Here is a 26,186-nt window from a genome sequence, read left to right as displayed (position 1 = left end):
TTGGTGAACTAGATTCCCCAGTCTGCAATACAATGTTGTCTGCTGAAAATCTCATTGCTTTTAACTGGGTTCTTTGGAGTATATCTTTACTTCTCATGGCTTCTTCTGATCCAGTGTCGGTTGATGAGTAATTTTCCATAAGGGGGTAACACCGAAGATTCAAATAACGAAGCACGAGAAAACGATCGATTGGAACAAAGCACACAACAACCAAGCTACAGAACTACAAAACTACTCCACACTGGCACACACAAGCATGATACTATAGCAGATGCTCATGCACTACACGAATGACTACACCCTACACTTGAGCAAACGCTTGGGAGCTGACGAAGAAGCTAAGGGAGTAGCGAGTGGGACTGTTGACTCCAAAACTCTGGAGGGATGAGGCGGAGGGGTTGGAGAAGCTGTCGGAGACTGGGGTGGGGTAGCACCAAGCAATCTCCTGGCTCGAATGGCGTCTCGGACTAATTCGGAAATAAAAAGACACTCGACCATCATGTAACAGGACATGGCGAGGATAATCGGGTCATCTTGAGGGTTGACAGACGGGAAATGGATCCGCTTAGGATTCTCGGCGATGGTGGGATAGTATTGATAAGCACGGTTCTCTTGCACCATGCTCTCTTGATGATGAAGACCGGTGATTCCTGCCATTGCGGCACGCTCGGGAGTAGCGCCGTAACCACCATGGAAACTATAGGTGTGCTTACCAACAGGAATCGGGGCTGACAGTTGGACATGAGCAACATACTCCAAGATTCTTCCTCCGGAAGAAAACTGGAATACTTGATAACAGGGTGGATCTCCATGGGGATAAATGTTATGCCACATATCGCCAAGGAGGGTGGCAAAGCTGGGAGGCACAGGAGCGGGATTAGACGCAATAGGAACAGCACCAGGAGCTCTGGGGAGGACACTTAACTCATGGAAGCTGAACGCCATCTACGCACGAAACAGGGGTTAGGGGTAACCGAATAAGACTATATGCCGCAAACAAAGGCAACAACCAAATGCAGCAAGCAAGGGCAACAACCAGACCCTATACTACCATTTTCTAACATTCCCGCGGACTAGGACGCTCTATAGCCAGACCTGCTCTGATACCAAGCCCTGTGGCACCCCGGCTCAGAGAAACCGGAATGCCCCGTATTCCAGCCCAGAGATCGAGGTGAAGTCTTCTGGAATACGGCACTACTTAGCATAGAACAAACCGGCTCTCTATTACAACACGAATACGAATACAAGGTCTCCGATATTACAATGAATAACATTGGCACGACGACACTACGCCAACCACAGTTGTTCTATGCAAGCAGCATAACAACTCGAGGCACTGGAACTTCTACTGGCAGCGGAACAACGAACGACGATGATGGACTCCAATCCGCAGGGACTCTGGGTGGAATGTTTATCCTAGCTCGCGAACACGGGAACCACACCAAACAAGCAAGCAATCCAGGCACGACCTGCAAACTGGCATGACACGCCAAGTCAGTACATTGAATGCACTTGCAAGCTCACGATTAACCAAATAAAGTCAAGACAAACAACAGCATGGCATTTACAGGTTAACAAGGATTGACATGATACTATTAGACCAATCATAGCATCTACAACATGATACATAGAACAATACGAGCATGGCATGAACATATGACCATGATGATACTAGCATGCAACCTGATGACGTTATCATGCACTAACTTACTCTGCTCGGGCTACCTCGTAACCATCACATGCATAAGCTTACCATCACGGACATCACACGATCATCTCAGGATCCAATCAAGCTTGGTATCACAATACCATAGCAATCAGTACATGATCACAAGGAGCTTGACCTTTACCCATGTTTCTCGCATAACACCACAAATATCCAACAACTCGGTATCCTCGATACAACAGTGATCCTCTCACGATCACCTAAAGACCAACCAACTTCATTATCCACGATACCTTCATGATCATCTCACGATCACAACCAATCTCTTTCTCATCCTCGAACCAGGGTTGTTATTATGCAGGTTATCATTATCACTGTTGACCCATAGTGTGACCGACTACGAACTGGGCCCTTATCCGCGGGCGCGGCTATCGATAGATTTAACACACACTCTGCAGAGGTTAGTACACTGTACCTACACCACGGAATCCATGGCCTAACACTCCCATTCGGGTGGATCAACGGCATTCCAACAAAACCGATCTACTGCCATCACACTCTCCCAGCCACTCCGACAAACTCCCCTTTGGGCTAAGTCCTGGGTGGCCCCAATGTCAACCAATGACATCCAATGGCAACCATCATGGCAAAACAATCAGCGGTCTAAACGGGGACAAGGTACCAATCACAACAACAACATGCACACAAGGTTCATGTCCGCCTACCTGATAAGGGTAGCGTGTGCCCATAACCTCCCCTCTTTGGAGGCACCGGCGAGAGGCATGACAATAGACCACATTAGGGCCTTCCCATAAAAGGCAAATGCGGTTGCACTGGTCAGCTCGATTTGGTGGCACCATGACTCAGCCAACAGTTGTTCAAGTTCATTATTATCCGGTTAAACTTGAATGCAATAAGCTGAGCCATATTAAAATAACATGATGCCACTACAATGCATGAATGATACCAACATGAGCATGGATGTGCAACCATAATAAATCATGGAGCATAACAACAATGAAGCATATATCCAAATGAGCATGGCATTCTGACGAGCATGCTCATAACACTACACATAAGCATAGCATGACCACTAGCATCATAAAGAAATACCATGCAAGAATATGATAACACTACCCAGTAAGCATGAAGCCAACTGGATGCCAATGAACATGCATGGCAACGGTACTGGATAACAGATGGTAAACACGCATCAGACTGAACATCGCTACTACCAACATGTACTACTACTACCAAGCATAACATGTGAACATGGTACTAGCAAGTAGTAAAGATAACAAGATGCATCGTAACATAGCATGAAGGTGAACATGAAACCACGAGCATAACCGAAACCGCGACAATAGTAGCAAACAAGCAGATAGATAACAGCCAAACTTTTATTAAATATTCAAGTAGAAAACATGGCAACTTCATGGCTATCATGCAACTGGCTGTTGTGGCTTGCCTGGGGGTGACGGGGACTCCGGGAAGAAGTGTGGTGAAGCCACGGAAAGAAACGTCGGACGGTTGTCTCTCGGAGGGGGCTGATTGGAAGCAAAGGCAAAATGGTCATTTTCAATATGGGACCACCTAGTGAAAATGTTACCAACAGAAAGATCTCGACGAGGCGAAGAAGTGAGCGTTGGTTTCACCTCGATCGGAGTTACGGTTGCGGAGTTATGAGGTGATAAAGATCAGGGACTTTCTGTAAAAAGAATATTCACAGTCGGGTCCCTGAGTGGATAAGACAGAAACATATTTGAGAAAATACGCTTTCTGACTTAGAAAACATGCTTTAGACAAAATAAGAAGGAAATACACTTTTGGGAAGATGAAAGCATACTAAGTGAAATATGCTTTAATAGAACTCAAAGCGCACTCACCTAAAAGGCGCTTCCACTTATCCACGTGGACCTGGGCCTTAGGCCACTTACAGGCGGGTCCCACGCACAGGGAGGGGGACCGAACGACGCTGTCTTCTTCCTCCTGCTTGTGCCCCCGGTCGGGATAGAGGAGGAATAGAGGCGCACGACCGGCGAGGGGCCCGGGCTGCTCCGGCCAGGCCCAGCCAGGCGGAGGCCACCGGCGGGACCAGGGCACCTCGCCGCATCCATCCAGGGGAGGTGGTGCACCGGAGAGGGACGGAGGGGCGGCGACGTGAGGAGGCAGGGGAGGAACAGAGGCGGGCGGCGGTGGTGGTTGCCAGCGACGCGGGTAGCTCCGGCGAGGGAAGAGGGGATGGGGCAACTCAGTGGGGAGAGGGGAGGACAGTGGTGGAGGTGGAGAGGCTAGCGGAGGCTTGGAGCAACTCGAATCCGAGTGAGGCCGTGGCGGCCATGGCGGCTAAGAAGAGCAGGGAGCTCCGGTGGTCGAGGAGGAACGAGGAGAGGCTTGGGAGCTGCGAGAGGACTCGGGCATGCTATTTATAGACCCGGGGAAGGCTCTAGAGCATCCCGAGCAAGCTCAAGCCAAGCTCTAATGGAGGATAGTGGCTGGGCACAACATGGGACATGGCTCTAACGGCGCATTATTGGCGAACCAGGACGAGGCAGAGGCACAGGGCGACGTAGGAGCTCATGGGGCAGCTACTAGACATGAATGGAGGTCGAGCCGAGGGAGACGACGGGAACAGCGGCCGGATCGAGCTAGAGCGTGAGTTTGCAATGACGCAAGCGTGATCACTGCGCTCACGAGTGCAAATGGCTTGTTTTGGCTGGAATGACCATGTCCAGTAGATAGTCCTTTGTGCCCTTAGGTGCAATGAAGGAAGAAAAGATCCTAGGGGAAAAGAAGAGATTTGCAGCAGGAGCCAATGAGAGCAGCAGCAAGGTGTTTGATGCATGCCGTGGTTCACATGAGTGGAGATGGACTCGGAGCTTTGTCACAGCATGATCAACCACTTAGATGATGCTGATCACCAAAAATCAGCTTATACGAAGAGAGGTTTAGAGGGTACTTGCTGTAGAAACCACCATAATGGCCAGAAATGGAGATGATGAAGTTGCACTCAGATAAAGAGGCAAGTTGAGCTGAAATTGGGCATGGACCAATGATTTGAAGATATGAAGATGCTCAAAAAGTTTCACGCCATTTGGATGAACCAAACTAGCACTTGCTTCATAAAGCATCTCTCTGGACAGAATCTTGAAAAACTTTCACAGGGCAATTGGTTTGATGAATTGAGCCAAAACTTGGTGGAGAGAGTTGATATGGATATCAGAATGCCCCGGCAAATTTTCAGCTTAAATGAATCAATATAAAATATGGTTGCTTTACAAACTGAAAATCTGACCAGAAACTAAGATTTGGAGCTGGGCTCACATAGATGAGTTACATGAGCTCAAATTTGGTGGAGAGTGATGATTTGATCATATGAAGGACCTCGCAAAATTTCAAATCATTTGGATATGCCTAGCTAGTACTTCCTTCACAATGACTTCCCTCAGACAGGAACTTTGAAAAATTCCTCAAGAATATTTGCTAGGAAAATTGAGTTGAATTTTGGCATGGGCAATTATATGGACAGGAAAAGATGTCTAAAAAGTTTGGGGTCAATCAAGCAAAGATAAATGGCACTTGCTTCACATAGTGCCATTTAGGGCATAATAGGAAAAGAATTATTGGAGGATGATCTTTGAACATGGCAATGAAAAGTTTTGCCATATTTGAGCAGGATAGGGCCCAAACAATTTGTGAGAATTATTTGGGAATTTTGGGAGTGACAGAAATATAGGTTGCTTCACCACCTGAATTAAATAGGGTTATTCCTTTAATAGAAAAGGAAATTTCCGTAGAAAAAGAATATTGGATTACGGTCAAGGATGAAAATGACATGATCTTTGGATGATGATGAGGACGACAAGCCACTATGATACCTAGTAAGACATGATCTTCCCAAGTTTCAGAACCACATAGCCACAGAAAAGCAAATCAAATCAAGAAATCCAAGAAAATCATCGAAAAAGAAAAGGGCAAAATCCCGGATGTTACATAACTGTTGCATGATGAATGCCATCCGACATAATTATCCATCACTGATCCAATGCCTACGAGCTTTTCACATATTGATCTTTGCGAAGTTACTTTCGCCGTGTTGCTGTTACAATCACTACAAAACTGCTATTGCTATTGTTATCACTGTTACCGTTACTTCCCTACTACTTTGCTACTAATAACTTTGCTACAGATATTAAGTCTTTCAGGTGTGGTTGAATTGACAACTCAGCTGCTAATACTCGTGAATATTATTTGGCTCCCCTTGTGTCGAATCAATAAATTTGGGTTGAATACTCTACCCTTCAAAATTACGATCCCCTATACTTGTGGGTTATCAGCCTGTTGCGTTGATGGGCAAAATTCAGGCTGTGGTTACAGTCGGCCCGTTTGTGGCCCGTTAATCTAGTGGGCCGTTTGCATAGCGTCATCTAATACGGCCCTTTAACGACATGTTATGCCTGTCGATAGAATTAAGCCCGTTATACATACCAGCCTATTAACGGCCCGTTATGGTCGGCCCATAAATAGACGATTCCCATTCTAGGCCGTTTATGGCCCACATTGCGGACCATTATTGGTCCTTGAATAGTATGGGCCATGTTTGACCCATCAAGCATACGGCCCGTTGAGGCCCACTGATTCTACGGCCCATAGAAGGCCCATGGATCATATGGACCGTAGGAGGCCCATGGTCACTAGCAGGACCATGGTTACGACAGTTCGTATGTTACCCATGGTTATTGTGGCCTAGTTCTAAATAAAAAGGTTACCGCGGAAAAAGAACTGCAGTGATTACAAGAAAAAAAATAAACAAGACAATAAGGAAATAAATAAGCAAGCAACTTATGCTAGGCTATTACGGATATTACAAATATTACATCCACTCAGCATCAAAGTTCGCCACCAGAGCAAATATAGTGAACAAAGTAGCACACTACATACACTGGGCGTCTAAATTGGCCACCAGTGCAAATAAACACGGTAGCTGAACAAGTACAGAACTGAAAAAACTTTAGAAGAGCTCAAGAAACAATATCCTGGGTACCCACCATCCTGGCAAGAAGCTTAGCAAGCTTATTAGCTTTCTCTTGTTTGGCGCTAAAATCCTCCAACACTTGCTATTGCACCAAAAAGTATGCATCTGAATTCTGCAGGAACTCCCTCAGTCCTTCGGCTTCTTGCCGCAGCATAGCTGACTGATGCCTTCTGGCTTGTAGCTGAGACTCAAGATGCCGAAGTGATTCGGCAGCGAGTTCGAAGAGCTTCTGCCAGCGATATGATACGTCTCCAACGTATCTATACTTTTTTATTGTTCCATGATACTATATTATCCATCTTGGATGTTATAAATGCATTTATATGCTATTTTATATTATTTTTGGGACTAACCTATTAACCTAGAGCCCAGTGTCAGTTTCTGTTTTTTCCTTGTTTTTGAGTTTTACAGAAAAGGAATACCAAACGGAGTCCAAATGACCTGAAAATTTATGGTGATTTTTTATGGACCAGGAGAAGCCCCCATAGCAAAAGAGTTGGGCCAAAAGACCACCCCCGACGTGAAACCAACGCCAAAGATTCCTATAAATCCATAAACCCCCAGAAAGAAACGTAGATCGGGAGTTCTGCCGCCACAAGCCTCTGTAGTCACCAAAAACCAATCGGGACCCTGTTCTGGCACCCTGTCGGAGGGGGGAATCATCAACGGTGGCCATCTTCATCATCCCGACGGTCTCCATGATGAGAAGGGAGTAGTACATCCTCGGGGCTGAGGGTATGTACCAGTAGCTATCTGTTTGATCTCTCTCTCTGTCGTGTTCTTGATTTGGCACGATCTTGATGTACCGCGAGCTTTGTTACTATAGTCGGATCATATGGTGTTTCTCCCCCTCTATCTCCTTGTGATGAATTGAGTCTTTTCCTTTGAGGTTTTGTTATGCCGGGTTGAATCTTTGGATGTGAGAGCACTTGATGTATGTCTTGCGATGGGATATCCGTGGTGACAATGGGATGTTCTGTTGATCCACTTGATATATGTTTTGGTTATCAACTTACGGATTCCCATGGTGACATTGGGGTAATCTTTGCATAGGGGTTGCTGCACGTTTTCATATTCCTTTCTCCAATAGAAATCTTGGGATACTCTTGAAGTTCTTTGTGTTGGATTGAATATTATGAATCAGAGATTGTGTGATGCACATCGTATAATTGACCCAGGGATACTTGTGGTGAGATTGGAGTATCTAGGTGACACTAGGGTTTGATTGATGTGTGTCAGATGGTGTTATTTCAGTATGAACTCTAGGGTTTTTTGTGACACTTATAGGAATAGCTCAATGGATTGATTGGAAAGAAGAACTTTGAGGTGGTTTCAAACCCTACAAGCAATTTCATCTTATGTTCTCCGTGATAGGAACTTTGGAGTGACTTTTGTCGCACGTTAAGGGATTGCCATATGATCTAATTATGTTATCATTGTTGAGAGAACTTGCACTAGTGAAAGTATGAACCCTAGGCCTTGTTTTCAAGCATTGCAATACCATTTGTGCTCACTTTTGTTACTTGCTACCTTGCTGTTTTTATATTTTCAGATTACAAAAACCTATCTCTACTATCCATATTACGCTTGTATCGCCATCTCTTCGCCGAACTAGTGCACCTATACAATTTACCATTGTATTGGGTGTGTTGGGGACACAAGAGACTCTTTATTATTTGGTTGAAGGGTTGTTTGAGAGAGACCATCTTCATCCTACGCCTCCCACGGATTGATAAATCTTAGGTCATCCACTTGAGGGAAATTTGCTACTATCCTACAAAACTCTGCGCTTGGAAGCACAACACGAGTCTACAAGAAGAAGGTTGCATGGTAGACATCACGGTAGTGGCCAGTAACTCGAACACTACATCAAGGCAGGACTTTGGGGTTGTCTCACTGTCTACTAGATAGTTTTTATCACCTTTCTTGGAGACCAACAGGGTTGTCTCACTATCGTGAACCTTATCTGCATTACTTTCTCTACCATTGCATAATGGGGTGCTCTTCTCCAACTTTCTATCGGCATTCTACAAAAGAAACAAGCAGACACATCACAAATTTAGCATGTAGTATATGAAACTCGTTTTGGTAATCGGTTCAGTAGTAAGGTAGACATGATATCAGCATGAAACAAACATATATCTATGTACTAGTGTCATTGTACTATCTATATCATTCTAGTTTATGTTTCCAAATCAAGATAGAGATACAGTTCAAATCATATCATTTTAACACACATCGGGATAAACAAAATACAAGTGTGGGAAACTACACAACACTAACAACACTTTAAATGTGCATGACATGAGAACATAGTTGTTTATACAGCTGAAACTGAAATCAACATAGAGCAAGAAGTTAGAACAACAATCCAGTTAAAGAAATAGTTTTAAAACATACCTGTTGCACCATTGGAGTTTCAATTGGATCGTTCACATTCGAAATTAGTTGGTATGAGTAAATACAGTGATGCAAGAGCAAAGGTACACCATAGCTACGGAATCTGAGCTGATAACAGTTTCTCTTCTGCTTTAAACATGGAGTTTTGGTACACTGTGGTGGTCTTCGATCTTTGGGCACTGCAGTTGCCTTATTAACTGCTCGTGTGGGCGTACTCTGGGGTAGACATGGTGATGTGTCAACTAGAAGTGGGTTACTATCTGCTGGGGTTGGGGTTAGATGGGGTGTAGTTGGTTCTCTGTCCAATGGTGTAGGTGTAAAATCTGGAAGAGTCTCGATTATGTGTGGTGGGGCTAGTTCGTTGGTCAGTAGAACATGGTTCTATCTGCATCGACGGGTAGCACCTTCTTTTGTGAAGAATGGATTTTTACTCCCTTAGATGCTGCCATCACCCCTCCAATTCAAATGGCTGATAAACAAGAAAAGAAATTGAATGTACAAACATTGTATGATAGACAGATGCGGTAATTCACATATATGTTGTCTAACCAAACATGACAACATGGCACAATTTCACATATATGATGGCTAACTAAACATGATAGCATGACACGGTTTCAGATATATGATGGATAACTTAACAAGATATAATTCAACATATGATGAGTATCTAAATAGGATGACATGACATAACTATATGACGTCTTTCTAAAATAGGTTGGGATGAAATAATTCACATACACGTTGTCTAAGTATATAGGATGGCAGGATATAATTCACATAATTGATTCATATACTAAGCAGCTGGCACTTGCATGTGTGATCTCTAAACTAAGCAGATGGCATTGAATATTGTGTATACGATGTCTAAACTGAGCAATGCAAGACACCATATGCATGATATGAGAAAAATAAACATTACAAGTTGGAGCATACACCTCATGTGGGATATAGATGGGTCATTTGTCTCTGAATCCTTTTTGAGGAGTTACCTATAACCATCAAGATATATGCTTCAACAGGTACCATTGTCTAGTCTGAAGACCTTGTTTTCACTCCAGATTTTTCCATAACCGACCCAAATGGCTGATGCACATGATGAGTAGTTCCATATACAAAGATTGTCGAAAAATGGAATATGTAATGAAAAAGGATGGAATGAGATAATTCACATATATGATGCCTGGCTACACAGGATGGCGGTGCATAATTCACATATATGATAACTGACTAAAAAACGTGGCATTAGATGATTCACATATCTGATATAATAACTAAATAGGACAATAAAGTACTGACTCGGAGTCTAAGAGATGAAGATGATAAATTAGCAGGTAATAATAATCGATGTATAACATAAGCAGACACGAAAGAGTGCGACCTCTCTTTCGGAACTGTGTAGTCCTCAGGTTCATCTGCTCCGTCGATGATGGTAATGCAGTTGGCGTGGTTGCTGGCAATGGGGAAAATGATCTGAGGCGGCGAAAGAAAGTTTGTAGGGGGATCTCTACTATGGTGGACGCTTCCGTCGATGGTGCACCTCAGGTGGGGTGGATGACATCACGACAGCAGCAGGACAAAACACACAGAGTTTTCTTTGACAACTATCTGAAAATGAATTAAATCTGGAAGGGCTCCTTAGAATTGGAGGATTCTAAAAACGGAGGGACGGGAAAAACACAGGAATAGGATAGGAATGCACGTGCAAAACAGAGCATTTGCAAAAAGCATTTTTGTCAACCTATGTGTTTGGTTCACATGAATTGGAAGAACACAGGAATGGAGAAACATGGTCAAATTAAAGTCAACCCACATGAAAATGTAAATTTGGAATCTTATTATGCCAGTAATGCACTTAGTCATATTCTTCATGCATACTAATTTGAAAAGGGCATCCAAGTGGATATTAAAATTCCTACGTTTTTTCTTTGAAAGAGACACCAAAGGAAAAAAAATCCTCCAGTTTTGCTTTGCTCCATTCCTTCTAACCAAATGCATGAATAGTGTACCATACGAAAGTTTCCAATTCCTATATTTTCCTTCACTTTTTCTTTGAACTGGTGGTGATTCTAGTAGGCAGTCTTAAACAGGCAGAAGCCTGCCCTAAAAAAAATGTTTTTGTACTACTACTATTTTGGACCAAGCAAACTAGCTCAACTCGCAGACCCATCTACACTTCCAGGACTACTACCTCACTGCTTGCTATATGGGAGAAACTATTCATATTTCTCATTACTACGTGTTATCAGTGTGTCTTCTTGCTGGCATGAAACATATACTTTTTGAAAATAAAGCTTAAGTTTTTGAATATATACTAGATGTGCTTTGTTGTACTCTGAATTTTTTTAGCTTATATGGACAACATAAGTAGGTCCATTATTCTGTTTAAAAGATTATATCTTAAAACATCAATTCAGTAATAGTACATGTTCCCATTGTAATCTGAAATTTTGTGAGCTTATTTGGTCCACATGAATATCATATAATGGATATCTTACTAAAATGATTCAATTTGTGGTTCAAAAGTGCATTTAGTTTCTTCATGTTAACTTTGTGACAATGATTCATTTCTTTCTACATTTGCAACTGCTTTGAACCAAAGGATCCCTGAGGGATCGACATGAATGTAGAGTAAAAAAGTGATGCGACGAGTGTACAACCTCTTTGGCGTAGCCTTATCGACCTCAGCATCATTAGGTTGGACGTGGAGGGTGGTGATGCTGGTGTGACTGTCGGAGGCAGGGAAGAAGATCTGAGGCCTCTGGCAAGACGAGCGCGGACATGGGAAAAATTCACGGCGAACAAGGGATTTGAATGTCCTGGGAGGGGTGGGGCTGGATCTTGCTCGGGGCAGCAAAAATATTGGCGAGCCTTTTGTCCACTCGTGCCTTTGCCACCGATGAATGCATTAGAGCTCGGGTGCTCCTCCTCCAGCGTGAGCGTCGGAGATGAGCTTGCACGAGCTGGTTTTTATTTGTCCCACCTCGACGCCCGAGCCAGCCACAGACCGAAGGGCACATCTCCAACGGTGACCCGCAAATTACACCATCCAACCATAGCCGCAAACAATCTGACAACAACTCAACCAACCGGACGAACTTCGTGCAAACACGGCGATATTTCATATAAACAATGACGAAATTCATATAAAATACCAGATTTTCACAAAAACATGGCAGATTTCATTACATTTATAAATCAACTAAGCGGTGCTACTCCGGAACTGCACATGTATAATAATACCTGGTCGAAATGGTCGCCCGCGGATCCATTTGTCTTCCTCATGTCCGGTAGCACGATCACCAGACTGCTGGGAGCCCCGGAGGTATATGCTTCAGCGCAAAGGACGGCTCGCTTCGGCTTCTCCGCTTCAGTGGAGCCCATGCGGGGTCGACGAAGGTCCTTGCAACAGAAGGACGTGGCAAGACACCTGCTGTGTACGCCAGCGTCACCTCGCCGATGGCCTTCATGGGACCCAAGCGGTGGCGGCCTCCCGTGTTCTACTTCTCCTCGATGATAGCGGCAGACGTGGAGGCGCTGGCCACCAACTCGTCGCTCTCCGTGCACCCGGCTTCTGTCTCTACCTGAATGGCACGACCGTAGGCACCGGAGTCGCGACCACAGACACGGGAGGCGCAGTACGAGGCAGAATCGTGGACGGCAGCGACGACGCCTGTGCTCCCCTCTATGCCGGCATGGAGCAACTCCCCGCTCCTCATCGAGCTGGCCTGGAGCGGTGAGTTGCTGAACCAAGCACCTGCTTTGGGCGGCAACTGACTTCATTGAGCGAGGCGAGGGAGGTGGATCAGCAAGCTACATAGATCGTATCCACCGGGCTCGGCGGGCTGATGTCTACTACACAACCTTCTTCTTGTAGACTTTGTTGGGCCTCCAAGTGCAGAGGTTTGTAGGACAGTAGCAAATTTCCCTTAAGTGGATGACCTAAGGTTTATCAATCCGTGGGAGCATAGGATGAAGATGGTCTCTCTCAAACAACCCTGCAAACAAATAACAAAGAGTCTCTTGTGTCCCCAACACACCCAATACAATGGTAAATTGTATAGGTGCACTAGTTCGGCGAAGAGATCGTGATACAAGTGCAATATGGATGGTAGATATGGGTTTTTGTAATCTGAAAATATAAAAACAGCAAGGTAGCAAGCGATAAAAGTGAGCGTAAATGGTATTGCAATGCTAGGAAACAAGGCCTAGGGTTCATACTTTCACTAGTGCAAGTTCTCGCAACAATAATAACATAATTGGATCGTATAACTATCCCTCAACATGCAACAAAGAGTCACTCCAAAGTCACTAATAGCGGAGAACAAACAAAGAGATTATTGTAGGGTACGAAACCACCTCAAAGTTATTCTTTCTGATCGATCTATTCAAGAGTCCGTAGTAAAATAACATGAAGCTATTCTTTCCATTCGATCTATCGTAGAGTTCGTCCTAGAATAACACCTTAAGACACAAATCAACCAAAACCCTAATTTCACCTCATGTATCCGTGGGTATGATTATACGATATGCATCACACAATCTCAAATTTATCTATTCAACCAACACAAAGTACTTCAAAGAGTGCCCCAAAGTTTCTACCGGAGAGTCAAGACGAAAACGTGTGCCAACCCCTATGCATAAGTTCACAAGGTCACTGAACCCGCAAGTTGATCACCAAAACTTACATCAAGTGAATCACGTGATATCCCATTGTCACCACAGATAAGCACATGCAAGACATACATCAAGTGTTCTCACATCGTTAAAGACTCAATCCGATAAGATAACTTCAAAGGGAAAACTCAATCCATTACAAGAGAGTAGAGGGGGAGAAACATCATAAGATCCAACTATAATAGCAAAGCTCGCGATACATCAAGATCGTACCACCTCAAGAACACGAGAGAGCGAGATCAAACACATAGCTACTGGTACATACCCACAGCCCCGAGGGTCAACTACTCCCTCCTCGTCATGGAGAGCGCCGGGATGGTGAAGATGGCCACCGGTGATGGATCCCCCCTCCGGCAAGGTGCCGGAACAGGGTCCCGATTGGTTTTTGGTGGCTACAGAGGCTTGCGGCGGCGGAACTCCCGATCTATGCTGCTCTCCGATGTTTTTAGGGTATATGGACATATATAGGTGAAAGAAGTCGGTCAGGGGAGCCATGAGGGGCCCACGAGGGTGGCGGGCGCGCCCAGGGGGGCAGGCGCGCCTCCCTGCCTCGTGGCCACCTTGTTGCTTCCCTGACGTACACTCCAAGTCTCCTGGATTGCTTCCGTTCCAAAAATAACTCTCCCAAAGGTTTCATTCGGTTTGGACTCCGTTTGATATTCCTTTTCTGCGAAACACTGAAATAGGCAAAAAAACAGAAACTGGTACTGGGCTCTAGGTTAATAGGTTAGTCCCAAAAATAATATAAAAGTGTATAAGAAAGCCCATAAACATCCAAAACAGATAATATAATAGCATGGAACAATCAAAAATTATAGATACGTTGGTGACGTATCAGCATCCCCAAGCTTAATTCCTGCTCGTCCTCAAGTAGGTAAATGATAAAAACAGAACTTTTGATATGGAATGCTACCTAACATATTTATCCATGTAATTCTCTTTATTGTGGCAAGAATATTCAGATCCATAAGATTCAAGACAAAAGTTTAATATTGACATAAAAATAATAATACTTCAAGCATATTAACAAAGTAATCATGTCTTCTCAAAGTAACATGGCCAAAGAAAGCTATCCCTACAAAATCATATAGTCTGGCTATGCTCTATCTTCATCACACAAAATATTTAAATCATGCACAACCCCGATGACAAGCCAAGCAATTGTTTCATACTTTTGTATTCTTAAACTTTTTCAACTTTCACGCAATACATGAGCATGAGCCATGGACATAGCACTATAGGTGGAATAGAATGGTGGTTGTGGAGAAGACAAAAAGGAGAAGATAGTCTCACATCAACTAGGCGTATCAACGGGCTATGGAGATGCCCATCAATAGATATCAATGTGAGTGAGTAGGGATTTCCATGCAACGGATGCACTAGAGCTATAAGTGTATGAAAGCTCAAAAAGAAACTAAGTGGGTGTGCATCCAACTCGCTTGCTCACGAAGACCTAGGGCATTTTGAGGAAGCCCATCATTGGAATATACAAGCCAAGTTCTGTAATGAAAGAGTCCCACTAGTATATGAAAGTGACAACATAGGAGATTCTCTATCATGAAGATCATGGTGCTACTTTGAAGCACAAGTGTGGTAAAAGGATAGTAGCATTGCCCCTTCTCTCCTTTTCTCTCATTTTTTTTGTTTTTTGGGCCTTCTCTTTTTTTGGCCTCTTTTTCTCTCTTTTTTTATTTTTGTCCGGAGTCTCATCACGACTTGTGGGGGAATCATAGTCTCCATCATCCTTTCCTCACTGGGACAATGCTCTAATAATGATGATCATCACACTTTTATTTACTTACAACTCAAGGATTACAACTCAATACTTAGAACAACATATGACTCTATATGAATGCCTCCGGCGGTGTACCGGGATGTGCAATGACTCATGAGTGATATGTATGAAAGAATTATGAGGGTGGCTTTGCCACAAATACGATGTCAACTACATGATCATGCAAAGCAATATGACAATGATGGAGCGTGTCATAGTAAATGGGACGGTGGAAAGTTGCATGGCAATATATCTCGGAATGGCTATGGAAATGCCATGATAGGTAGGTATGGTGGCTGTTTTGAGGAAGGTATATGGTGGGTGTATGATACCGGCGAAAGGTGCGCGGTATTAGAGAGGCTAGCAATGGTGGAAGGATGAGAGTGCGTATAATCCATGGACTCAACATTAGTCGTAAAGAACTCACATACTTATTGCATAAATCTATTAGTTATCGAAACGAAGTACTACGCGCATGCTCCTAGGGGGATAGATTGGTAGGAAAAGACCGTCGCTCGTCCCCGACCGCCACCTATAAGGAAGACAATCAATAAATAAATCATGCTCCGACTTCATCACATAACGGTTCGCCATACGTGCATGCTACGGGAATCACAAACTTTAACACAAGTATTTCTCAAATTCACAACTACTCCACTAGCATGACTCTAATATTACCATCCTCATATCTCAAAACAATCATAAGGAATCAAACTTCTCATAGTATTCAATGCACTTTATATGAAAGTTTTTATTATATCCCTCTTGGATGCCCATCATATTAGGACTAGTTTTATAACCCAAGCAAATTACCATGCTGTTCTAAAGACTCTCAAAATAATATAAGTGAAGCATGAGAGTTTATATATTTCTTCAAAATAAAGCCACCGTCGTGCTCTAAAAGGATATAAGTGAAGCACTAGACCAAACGACAAACTACTCCGAAAGATATAAGTGAACATCAAAGAGTAGTTGAATAATTATGCAACTATGTGAAGACTCTCTAACATTTAAGAATTTCAGATCTTGGTATTTTATTCAAACAGCAAGCAAAACAAAAGAAAATAAAATGACGCTCCAAGCAAAACACATATCATGTGGTGAATAAAAATATAGCTCCAAGTAAAGTTACTGATGAACGAAGACGAAAGAGGGGATGCCATCCGGGGCATCCCCAAGCTTAGGCTTTTGGTTGTCCTTGAATATTACCTTGGGGTGCCTTGGGCATCCCAAATCTTAGGCTCTTGCCACTCCTTATTCCATAGCCCATCGATTCTTTACCCAAAACTTGAAAACTTCACAACACAAGACTTAACAGAAAATCTCGTGAGCTCCGTTAGCGAAAGAAAACAAAAGACCACTTCAAGGTACTGTAATGAACTCATTATTTATTTGTATTGGTGTTAAATCTAATTTATTCCAACTTCTCTATGGTTTATAACCTATTTTACTAGCCATAGATTCATCAAAATAAGCAAATAACACACGAAAAACAGAATCTGTCAAAAACAGAACAGTCTGTAGTAATCTGTAACTAACGCAAAATTCGGGAACTCAAAAATTCTACCAAAATAGGAAGACCTAGAGAATTTGTTTGTTGATCTACTGAAATTGGAATCAGTATTTTATCACTTTCTGGCGATTTTTAACAATTGTTTTCGTGAGTAGAAAGTTTCTGTCTTTTTCAATAAGATCAAATAATTATCATCCAAGAGGATCCTATAGGTCTTACTTGGCACAAACACTAATTAAAACATAAAACCACATCTAATCAGAGGCTAGATCAAATATTTATTACTAAGCAGAACCAAAAAGCAAGAAACAAAAATAAAATTGGGTTGCCTCCCAACAAGCGCTAACGTTTAACGCCCCTAGCTAGGCATGATGATTTCAATGATGCTCACATAAGAGATAAGAATTGAAACATAAAGAGAGCATCATGAAACACATGGCAAGCACATTTAATACTAACCCACTTCCTATACATAGGGATTTTCTGAGCAAACAACTTATGGGAACAATAATCAACTAGCATAGGAAGGCAAAACAAGCATAACTTCGAGATTTTGAGCACATAGAGAGGAAACTTGATATTATTGCAATATGTAGAAGCATATGATCCTCTCTCATAATAATTTTCAGTAGCATCATGAATGAATTCAACCATATAACCAGCACATAAAGCATTCTTTTCATGATCTACTAGCATAGAATTTTTATTACTCTCCACATAAGCAAATTTATTCTCATCAATAGTAGTGGGAGCAAACTCAACAAAATAACTATCATGTAAAGCTTAATCCAATTGATAATTAAACTCATGATGACAATTTTCATGGTTATCTTTATTCTTTATAGCATACGTGTCATCACAATAATCATCATAAATAGGAGGCATGCTTTCATCATAATAAATTCGCTCATCAAAACTTGGGGGACTAAACATATCATCTTCATCAAACATAGCATCACCAAGCTTGTGGCCTTGCATATCATTAGCATCATGGGTATTCAAAGAATTCATACTAACAACATTTCAATCATGCTCATCATTCAAAGATTTAGTGCCAAACATTTTAATGCATTCTTCCTCTAGCAATTGAGCACAATTATCGGAATCCTTATTTTCACGGAAGACATTAAAAAGATGAAGCATATCAGGTACTCTCAATTCCATTTTTTATAGTTTTCTTTTATAGGCTAAACTAGTAATAAAACAAGAAACAAAAAGATTTACTTGTAAGATCTAAAGATAAACCTTCAAGCACTCACCTCCCCGGCAATGGCACCAGAAAAGAGCTTGATGTCTACTACACAACCTTCTTCTTGTAGACTTTGTTGGGCCTCCAAGTGCAGAGGTTTGTAGGACAGTAGCAAATTTCCCTCAAGTGGATGACCTAAGGTTTATCAATCCGTGGGAGCCGTAGGATGAAGATGGTCTCCCTCAAACAACCCTGCAACCAAATAACAAAGAGTCTCTTGTGTCCCCAACACACCCAATACAATGGTAAATTGTAGAGGTGCATTAGTTTGGCGAAGAGATGGTGATACAAGTGCAATATGGATGGTAGATATAGGTTTTTGTAATCTGAAAAATATAAAAACAGCAAGGTAGCAAGCGATAAAAGTGAGCGTAAATGGTATTGCAATGCTAGGAAACAAGGCCTAGGGTTCATACTTTCACTAGTGCAAGTTCTCTCAACAATAATAACATAATTGGATAATATAACTATCCCTCAACATGCAACAAAGAGTCACTCCAAAGTCACTAATAGCGGAGAACAAACAAAGAGATTATTGTAGGGTACGAAACCACCTCAAAGTTATTCTTTCTGATTGATCTATTCAAGAGTCCGTAGTAAAATAACATGAGGCTATTCTTTCCGTTCGATCTATCATAAAGTTTGTACTAGAATAACACCTTAAGACATAAATCAACCAAATCCCTAATGTCACCTAGATACTCCAATGTCACCTCAAGTATCCGTGGGTATGATTATACGATATGCATCACACAATCTCAAATTCATCTATTCAACCAACACAAAGTACTTCAAAGAGTGCCCCAAAGTTTCTACCGGAGAGTCAAGACGAAAACGTGTGCCAACCCCTATGCATAAGTTCACAAGGTCACTGAACCTACAAGTTGATCACCAAAACATACATCATTGAATCACGTGATATCCCATTGTCACCACAGATAAGCACATGCAAGACATACATCAAGTGTTCTCAAATACTTAAAGACTCAATCCGATAAGGTAACTTCAAAGGGAAAACTCAATCCATTACAAGAGAGTAGAGGGGGAGAAACATCATAAGATACAACTATAATAGCAAAGATCGCGATACATCAAGATTCTACCACCTCACGAACACGAGAGATAGAGAGAGAGATCAAACACGTAGCTACTGGTACATACCCTCAGCCCCGAGGGTGAACTAGTCCCTCCTCGTCATGGAGAGCGCCGGGATGATGAAGATGGCCATCGGTGATGGATCCCCCCTCCGGCAGGGTGCCGGAACAGGGTCCCGATTGGTTTTTGGTGGCTACAGAGGCATGCGGCGGCGGAACTCCCGAGCTATGCTGCTCTTTGATGTTTTTAGGGTATATGGACATATATAGGTGAAAGAAGTCGGTCAGGGGAGCCACGAGGGGCCCACGAGGGTGGGGGCGTGCCCAGGGGGGCAGGCGCGCCTTCCTGACTCGTGGCCACCTCGGTGCTTCCCTGACGTACAATCCAAGTCTCCTGGATTGCTTCCGTTCCAAAAATAACTCTCCCGAAGGTTTCATTCAGTTTGGACTCCGTTTGATATTCCTTTTCCGCGAAACACTGAAATAGGCAAAAAAATAGAAACTGGCACTGGGCTCTAGGTTAATAGGTTAGTCCCAAAAATAATATAAAAGTGTATAATAAAGCCCATAAACATCCAAAAGAGATAATATAATAGCATGGAACAATAAAAATTATAGATGCATTGGAGACGTATCACGGGCCACCCAGCCGACTTGTATGCCGGATAACTACTCATCGTAAGCCTTTGTAAGAGTGGAGAAAATGGAGAAGTAGGAGATAGGGGAGCGGCGAAGGTCCACGATTCTTGGTCGGCGTGGGGCCTCATTTAATAAGGAGATTAAATAGAGGGCGGGCGGGAGGAGCTCGGCCGGCGTTGCATTTAATGTCGGTCCGGTCATGGACGGACGTGTGGCTAGAGTCGGTTTCTCGGCTTCCACGCGGTTTTCATGGAGGCGTTTGAATGCGGTAAGGAGGCGTGTTCATCCGGGCGTGCAGTGGGCGGCGCCCTTGACCAGATCGTCTGACATACGACACCGTGTCGTTCTTCATCTGACAGGCGGGCCCATTGGGTACCTGGCCTGCATGTCAGTGACCCAACGCAGGCAGCACATGGCAGAGTAGCTAGTTCGACATGAATGCGGGCAGCTGGCGTCGGGCGGGAATCACGCGGGGGAGGGGGAGGAGATTTTGGTGGGCTAGGGCGGTGAGAAGCGGGCATTTCATAAACCGATGTTTGTCCATTGAGTGTGACGTCATCTAATTCATTTAGGTTGATTGGCCTACTATATAATGTAATAGAATTTTAAAATTTTCATATATATGTTGATAGCCCATTCGATACGTTGTGATTCGTAAAGAGCGCTGCAAACATCAATGTTCTGCTTATCACAGATAAGATTGATTAATACTCATAACAATCCATGTCCTTAACAAAGGGTGCATGCACGTATAGGTTGAGCGTCTGTCTTGCGTTGTGTTATGTGTGCATGTAGGCATCTAAGTGTTGCGTGCGTGCATGTGCACGAGTGAGTGTTGCGTGCGTGTGTACGTTTTAGTGTTGCATGCATGCGTGCGTGCGTGTGTTCGTGTGTGCATGTGTACGTGTCAGTGTTGCATGCCTGCATGCGTGCGTGTGTTCCTGCAGGTGTTGCTTGCGTGCATGTGTACGTGTGAGTATTGCATGCATGCATGCGGGTGTTGCGGGCGTGTTTGTGCGCATGTGTGATGTGTTTGTATTCACCATAGTAGCTCGTGTGTGCGTGCAATTAAAACGGCGGCTCAGCATATCATCACAAGCCGACCTTGTCCGATGTGGTTAGGGTGCGCAGGCTGCCAACCTCAGGTCTCACGACTTCGAATCCCCGCCGACCACTAATTTATTACCATTTATATCTTTCATTTACGTGCTGACAGGTGGGCCCTACGGTAATGTGCGCTGATGAACGTGGACCGTTTCACTGGTCAATTGATCATGTCATCAACAAATTACGGAGCTGTACGGTGAGCCAGTGACCGTATGATCACCACAAAATGTATTTCATTAACACAGTACAGACGCAAGATACCGTTTCTTTCTTTCATATACGCGCTGACAGGTGGGACCCACGGTAACATGCACTGATGGTGCAACACTAGTTGGCCACGTGGACGTTTAACTAGTCAATTGATCATGCCATCAACAAATTACGGAGCTGTACGGTGAGCCAGTGACAATATAGTCACCACATGTATGTTTCTAACACAGTACAGACGCAAGCGCTCATATATACGTGCATACACTCACCCCTATGAACGCACACAGGCACACCCTATCCACTATGAGCACCTTCGAGAGAGCCGACATATCATCTTGAGATTTTAAAAAGTCACCGTAGGCGCCTCGTAGTCGAGGGGGACGTCTCCTCCCACTGAACGCACATAGCAAGAAATACTGAAATTACTCCAGGATAAATGCGAGCACCGGGACGTTAATCCTGGTGGGCTGGGGATACCACTGTCATCCTAACCATCCAACCACAGATTGGTTCACACCACAAGATGTATATGGCGACCGTAATGAGCTTATACTGAAGTCCAGGGACCATATCGTGTTGTCGCTTCAGATACAATGACCGTAAGTGTCGTCAACAAAATACAGAGCACGCTCCAATTACAATGACTGCCAGTTTCATCAAAAAATAGGAAGACGTACGGTGAGCTAGAGACTATATGATCACTGCATGAATGTATACGGTGATCGTAATGTGCATATTCTGAAGTCCAGTGACCGTATAGTGCTTTCGCTTGAAATACACTAACCGTCACGCGTGAATGTGTCAGGGCATACTTTTGGAGGGCCGAGAGATAGTTTGTGTGCATACGTGAAAGTGGTGTAGAGAGAGGGGGTGTACAGTTGAGACAAAGAGAGATATGCCCTTCGTTTCTCTTTACCGTGACTAATTCTTTAGGAGAAAATATGAACATTCACAATACGGAACAAACATCATTGGATGCACCATGCAATTAACTTTCATGTAACTTTGTACTATTGTATATGATTATTTTCTTAGTCACCGATGGTGTGTGGGGTGTGGTGTGCACATCATTTCGTTATGGTGGGTCGACGTGAGGACTCATAGGTCGGTTCCATCCTACACCACATAGGTCGGACCGAGACGCGTTATACGAAGACCCATGGAGGACTCTGCGTACAAGACGAAGCTACCGGATTCATGGAGGACTCTATCCCCACTTATGAAGTGCTGACTATGATTCGTAACCCTAGGCCTCGAGTATGTTATATAAGCTCGGGGCTAGTTCTTCGATAGTATATACATACAAACACAATGGCTGGTATTCACGTGTACTTTGTACACACCCCAGTCACAAATATACAGTACCAGTAGTACTTTTTCCTCAACTGCAAGGGCCCAGACTTGGGTAAAAATTTGCCTCTTATTTCCATCGAGCCTAACCGTCAGGGATATCCTACCGAATGAATTGATGGAATCATATCCGCCCAGTAGTAAGAGAGAGGTGGGGGGCAATGTGTGGGAGAGAGGCCTAAAGTTAGTGTGCGTGCGGGAGACACGTAGGCAGATATATGTGCATATAGAGGGCCAGCAGAGACCATGCCTGTGTATATATGCATGTGAGATAAATAATGTTTTCCAACTGAGATTAGTGAAAAGAGTCATAGATAGTAGTAAGAGATATAGAGCGAGTGTGTGCATGAAACACCACGGGATAGAGTGTGAGCATGTGTGAGAGAGAAATGCCGATGTGTATAAAGTGTGTGCACTTATGCGTCAGATAGACAGATATATAGCGCATGTGTGAGGAGGGGCCGAGGCATAGTGCATCTACGCATAAAAGGCAGTTCTACGCATTAAATTAAAATAGAAATTGCACTAAAAAATTGGATGGGATCATGAATTTTGAAATTTGTGTATGAACGAACATTGGTCTATCAAACACCCATACTCTATTGAATTCGAGCATGTGTATGGGTTTATTTCACATTATTGATCTATAGAGTGAGAGTGGTTTGAAATCCAGACAATGCATGGCTTTTGCAATTCATATATAAACATGAGTGCACTCCGTGTTGTTAGTGTCAAGCACTTTATACATTTGTCAGATACATGGATACATTCCAAATTGCTAGCTACGAAATAGAATACATGTTGAATTCAACACAAAAGTGGTTTCAAATATTCGAATTCATAGGAAGTGCATTGAACTATTTGAATTCAAGATAATGGCATTTGTAAAACATATCTGAAAGGGGGCATCAATCTTTGTTGTGCGTGACAGGGAAGATAGCATGGCATCGGAGCTCCATTCCAAATTAATCGTAGTTTTAGGATTTTCAAGAGTCAAGATTTTTGAAGTTTGACAAATCCTGAAAGTTCAATTCAAGAGAACTGTAAACGTTAATGCTTCTGCTCCCAAATATTGAATGAAGCACCAAATAAGCCTCTAGTCGCATGAAACCGCGCGAGACCAATGCTTGGTGGTAGGAAATTACTGTCCTAACTCTAACCTGTGTGGCCTATCGGCCTGATGTCCAAAGGTCTAAACCAGGGTAGGTTTGTAACTTCACCAAGATGCCAGTCAACCGCATCCAAGAAGCATTCATACACCGTGCGCGCCTAAACACCCATGCGCTCGGCCGGAATTTATCCCGCCCACTATTTGGGACAGGTGAGATTACCATCCTACCCCCGACCCGCAATATGTCTGAAATTTTAGATGGGGGTAAAGTTTGTAACTTCCCCCAAAATTCAAACAAGTGCGTCCCAAACCAAAACATTGTTCCCCCTTAGCTCCCCCTCCCTCCGTTTCCTCATTCATACTCCGTGGGCACCAAAACGCCCTCTCCACCAGCCGCGAAACCCCAGCCTCCTCCGTCCTCCACCCTGTCGGCGTTCTGGGAAAGGGGGTCCCCAGACTTGCCTACCTGCGGCCCATGGCGTGGCTCCACAAGCGGGTCCGTACGGCCCATCTTCACTAACAAGTACTCAAGACCCTCGCGAGGGGGCCAAGCCTCGTGAGGCGGACGACACAAGACCTCCTCAGGGACGGCCTCACCAGGCTGGCTCGCGATGGGCGGAGAGATCAAGGCAAGGGGTACCTCGCGAGGTTTCCCGGGACGTAAGCCATGACGACCAACACTACAAGAAATATGTCAACTTGTGACCTTGACTATTGGTCACTGAAAGGTCATTGTTTTTCATTTGCGACCTTTTTGTGACCAAAAACAGAAGGTCAAAAGCTGGCGGTCGTAAACTGAAATTAACGACCTTCTCTGTGAGAACGTCGTAGACATTTACGACCAAAACAGAAGGTCGTTGAACCCATTACCTTTTGTTTTGGTCACTGGTTGTCTGCCCAGGCCACGTCGGATCCGACATGGCAATCTGACGTGGCAAAATTATGACCAAATGAAAAGGTCGATACTTGGAATCAGCCCGGTCCATTTTCGGTGCTTTAGATGGGTCGAGCCCACTAATTCAGCCTTTTAAAAATATATGTTGCTGTTAATTTTCTCTAGCTACATGGGTCTGGACCAACAATTTGGCCTTTTATTTTCTAGGGCATGGCCTTTTTGCCGGTCTATTGATTTTCTATTTTTAGCCATTTTATTTTGCAGCTGGTCCCACCACAGATTTGTCCCACTTGTCATGCTTATCCCAAAATTGGTCCCACACATCAAAAATTTTGAAATTTGCCAACCATTATATCTTGGACTCCTTGTCAGGTTTCCATTCCACAGGTATTCAAACCACATACACAATAATTATCAGACCAGAGAGCAATCGAAATTCATCCAAAACAACACTACATTAGTCTATTACAATCATTACAATATACTACAAGCCAGATATGCCTACTACTGCCTACAATTACAACACATAATATGCTACTACTTGTTGATATGCTTCACAGCTTCGGACTTTGATTTGCACTTCACCTGTCCAAAGAATAAGAGTGAAAATATAAGAATAAGAATGTGTACAGAACATCAAACAATAGCCAATGAGGAATCCAGTAACTTATAAGCAAGAATTGACAGCAAATGCCATGTAGATAAATAGTATGACTAACACTAACCAGTACATGTTCATGGAGTGAAATGTTATCACTAGCTAGGATTTTTTTGGTATATAGTATACTGACATGTGCAACTCTAACTAAATTGATCATAGAAATGAAAAGAACTGTAAGAACAAGTTCATTCAAAATCCAGGCATGTCAAATTTGAAGCACAAATAAAACAGATCTAGCAAACCAGACTATAATCATCATGCATCAGGATTTATGGTTCTAGCAAAACAGTAAGGAGATAGAGATACACGCATCATGCATACCAGCTACTACAGTAGTAGCAAATAAACATTGATGGATTACCCACCGTGCATAGACCAATCAGCAACAGCAGCAACAGTAGGTAGTAGAAGAAGCAGAAGAGGGAGGGCCCTGTCTTGCGAGGAACTCCCCTGATTGCAAGAACCACAAAATAGCTGGTGGAGCACGGCTGCTGCAAATTGTGGTTAATTGCCCTGGTATGTAGTTAGTACTATCCAATAATACATGAATGATATATATAGTAAACAGACAGTGTAGGGAGCACTGCATAGCTATATGATATGTAAGCTAAAAAGCATTGTGTAACTATATGAACTCTGCGCTAAAAGGTCTTTGGAAGTGTATGTCAGCAGACAAAATGGTAATTAGTGTACTTTGCTATTTTACCTGCTATACACAAAACAGATTAAATGTCCATGGACAATTCTAGCAAACGCAAAAATAATATGATCAGTGGGGATCATTTCTGATTTTGCTTGCTCGCAC

The sequence above is a fragment of the Triticum aestivum genome, chromosome 1D, assembly GCF_018294505.1.
Source record: "Triticum aestivum cultivar Chinese Spring chromosome 1D, IWGSC CS RefSeq v2.1, whole genome shotgun sequence".
In the NCBI taxonomy this organism is placed as follows: Eukaryota; Viridiplantae; Streptophyta; class Magnoliopsida; order Poales; family Poaceae; genus Triticum; species Triticum aestivum.
This window is presented reverse-complemented; position numbering follows the sequence as displayed.